Source organism: Salvelinus sp. IW2-2015, linkage group LG23 (genome assembly GCF_002910315.2).
Source record: "Salvelinus sp. IW2-2015 linkage group LG23, ASM291031v2, whole genome shotgun sequence".
In the NCBI taxonomy this organism is placed as follows: domain Eukaryota; kingdom Metazoa; phylum Chordata; class Actinopteri; order Salmoniformes; family Salmonidae; genus Salvelinus; species Salvelinus sp. IW2-2015.
Genome location: NC_036863.1, coordinates 1,047,564 through 1,051,696, shown reverse-complemented (window position 1 = coordinate 1,051,696; position 4,133 = coordinate 1,047,564).

Sequence of the window (4,133 nt, the reverse complement as noted above, 5' to 3'; positions counted from 1 at the left end):
CAAGAGGGGGCTGCTAAAATCTTTTCCTTGCAAGGTACGGGGGCCTCCCAACAAAATGTAACTTAGGCTAGGTCCGGCTCACTGCATATGTGGGTACACAGACCCGTGAGCCACTGCGGCCCCTCATAATGAGTTCTGATTTTATTGTGGCCTCCACCCCCATCAAAATTGCCCGTCCCTGATGTAGAAATATCCCTCCACTAGGTGTGAGCGTTGTCCTGTTGGTAGCCTCTCTAGGCATTGAGTCAAGACTTTCACCTGCTGTTATTCCGGCTTTATTTTAAAAACCATTATTATACAGTCGGGTTTTCTTGCTTGGAATCTGACCTTCAACAGAACATTTCACAAAATATTATGGCCACTTTCCCCTCACACATTTACCCAACCATTCTGCGTGAACTGAATAGGGTGAATCAAATCACATTTTATTGGTCACATGCGCCGAAAACAAAAGGTGTGGACTACCTGAAATACTTACTTGCGAGCCCTTTCCCAACGATGCGGGATTAAAAAAAAATGATAATCAGGGTAGTGCTGCTCTTTATTTGGTGAGGAAACACCTGGCGTGTTGGCTGTTGAAACAGTCTGTGAACCCCTCTGTCCCCTCAGTCCTCACCAGGCCAACATTTATGTTGCTGTTTTTTCCTGTGTTGACATTTCAAATATTCTCCCCCCKAAAAAAGCCACCAATACTGTGTTTGTTGTGTTTAGCTTCTATTTTCCCCAAAATCATACAAAAACAGAAGAGCCATGTCTCAGTCCATCAGAGCACAATGGTTTTAACAGGAGAACATCCAAGAAGGAACTTTAACTGAAGATTATCTTTACTACTTTCCAGATATATTTCCTGGAATTATTAACCTCGATGTCTACTAACAAGGATGGAGATAATCCTTACCATTTTGGATCTTCTCTTCCCCAGTCTGGTGGATATCTACGGATATTACTTTGCTTTGAATTCATATATATTTTATTTATTTATTTGAGATGACCGAAATAGGCAAGTGTCTGAACAAACAGCTTCAATGATAGGGAGTTGATTAGGTTATTTACCATTAATGAGATATTTTACCATTAATMAGTTATTTTACCATTAATTAGATATTTTACCATTAATGAGATATTTTACCATTATAAATGATTTAACGTACTCTAATAATAGTAGTAGTCAAGATTTCTATCTGTGTTATTATTTATTTAAAGATAAATATACTCTCACCTTGGTGCCTGAAACATCTCTGTAGTTTTGGAGGGGTCATTTGGTTTTAGAAAACACTATTTTTTTTAAATATATATATTTTTTAAATAAACTTGTTGACAGTATTCTTAAGAGAAGAGTACTTACTGCAGATGGTTTAATTTTCTATTGAAGGATAGAGAGTAGTTAGAGAACAGAATAATGTTGTGCAGTTGGACCAATGGAGGTACCAACAAACCAAGGACGTGTGGATGTCCTTCCCTGTGTGACACGTGGCTGGCTGCTGGGGGCCTTGTTTCCACAACAGCACACCTCGGTGGCAGAGGAGGAGGAGAAGGATGGTGGCACGGGTGGCTTGTGTTCCGGAGCAGGGTGACAGGAACAGAACTGTGTGCTGCTCTCTCTGTTTACCAAACAAGCCTCATAGGTCAGCTCTGTTTTAGTAAACAGCATGGTGGGTGGATTGAGTTGGACCTTCAGGTTTGGCATGAGGGCTGCTCTCTTATACAACCTGTCTTCTTCAGAATGACCTTCATTCTGTGTGTGTGTGTTAAGAAATCCAGACATTTTTGTTCATATTTGTCCGTTTGTCCCATCTGTCCTTCACACATCCCTCATAGCCCTCCCTTACCAGTCATGACCAGCCTAGCTGAACCTCTGTGGCACGTTACAACCATAGTTGGTTGGACAAAGACTCAGAGTATTTGACATGACCGTGTCTTTTGGATGTTATTTTAATAACAATCATAATTTGCTTACATTTGTCCTGTTACACACTTGTACAAGTGTCCAATGGAAATGTGTTTCTGCATATCCCAACTCCCACTGAGACACCCACAGGGACTGGGGTCACGGCCAGGGTCACCATATCCCAACGATACCCGCAGGGACTGGGGTGACGCCAGGGTCACCATATCCCAACTCCCCTGAGACACCACAGGGAGGGGTCACGGCCAGGGTCACCATATCCCAACTCCCTGAGACACCGCAGGGAGTGGGGTCACGGCCAGGGTCACCATATCCCAACTCCTCTGAGACACCCTCAGGGATGGGTCACGGCCAGGGTCACCATATCCCAACTCCCTGGACACCCGCAGGGATGGGTGACGGCAGGGTCACCATATCCCAACTCCCCTGAGACACTCAGGGGAGGGGTCACGGCCAGGGTCACCATATCCCAACTCCCCTGAGACACCCGCGGGAGGGGTCACGGCCAGGGTCACCATATCCCAACTCCCCCTGAGACACCTGCAGGGAGTGGGGTCACGGCCAGGGTCACCATATCCAACTCCCCCTGAGACACCCTCAGGGAGTGGGGTCACGCCAGGGTCACCATATCCCAACTCCCCTGAGACACCGCAGGGAGTGGGGTCACGGCCAGGGTCACCATATCCCAACTCCCCCTGAGACAGCCCATCAGGGATGGGGTCACGGCCAGGGTCACCATATCCCAACTCCCACTGAGACACCCGCAGGGAGTGGGGTCACGGCCAGGGTCACCATATCCCAACTCCCCCTGAGACACCCGCAGGGAGTGGGGTCACGGCCAGGGTCACCATATCCCAACTCCCACTGAGACACCCGCAGGGACCGGGGTCACGGCCAGGGTCCTGTCTGGTTGTGATGGGGATTAGGATGTTGTTATCCAAAACAAGACAGATGAACCCAAAGTAGGGACACAATGTACCTGTAGGTCTACAGTTAATGGGTAAATTGTGACTGACTGACTGACTGATCAACAAATAATAATGATTTGTTGTTTATGATGCAAGGTTCTTCGTAGATCAGTCGGTCGGCAGTCGCCCGTACTGTCGGCTGCCATGTCGAACTAGCTGCTTGACTCTCTTTCTCTGTCATTTCTTATCGCTCTTCATCTCATCCTATTTCCTCTCCCTGTTCCTCTCTGTCCTTTTCTCTCTAACAGTGCTTTATTGACATGTTCAACGTCTAAGCGGGCTGTCAGAGGGAGATCCATGGATGAGCAGCTGAGATGGAAAGACAAAGAGAGGGAAGGCAGGCAGGCAGCGGCCCCAAAGGCCACCTCCTCCTGTGGCATTCCTTATGAAACAAATGCAACTGTGTCATTCCCCTGGCCCTCTCCCTCTCCTCTCTGTGCTGCGAGCTGGATGACTAATTTAGAGTTTGGCTTTGTCCGTGTGTATGTTTATTGTGTCAACAGTGCACCTGCTGCCTGCCTCCTCCTCCCTAATTCACCGTAGCACGCGCCATAACCTAACACGTGCCGTTTCCCCTAATCTCCTCACTTACTGAGAGTACAACGCTGCCCCAGGTCACACTGCTGGGCACCCCAACATCAACCAACATGTTAACTCTCTGTTTACCACCCGACTCCACACGCCCCCATCTAGCTGACAACTGTTTTTTACTGATTGATATGACTTTGTTCTTGTTTATTTTAAACACTTTGCTCAAGATGGGGATCAAGTTTTATGTAATTGATCTAGTCTCTTTTCCCCTTTCTAAACCCCTATCTGTTTCTCTCTCTCGCCATCTCTCTAGCTGCCTCTCTCTCTTTGTTTCTCTCTGTCTCTCTCTCTCCAACTCTCTCTCTATATTTCTCTCCGTCTCTGTCTCTCCCTCTCTCTCACTCTCTTTCTATAAACTTCTCTCCATCTCTCTCTTTCCTTCTCTCCCTGCAGTACAGTCAGTTTATCAGGCAGGTGTGTGGATGTCTGCAGTGAGCGATGGAGCAGGTGTAGTGGTAGATTTATTGATTTTAATCACATTCTGTTGAGCAATAGTTCCCAGCCCCAGGCGTAAGGCAGGCATGTCCTCAGACCTCCGGTACACATATGAATAAAGGGTGATGGGCAGGCATAGCACCTCTCTCACTGTCCACAAAGACACAGGATCAGGGGGAGTYTGTAGTTTAATGGAAGGGATCCTGTAAACGACTTAGGGCTTGATTCAATCC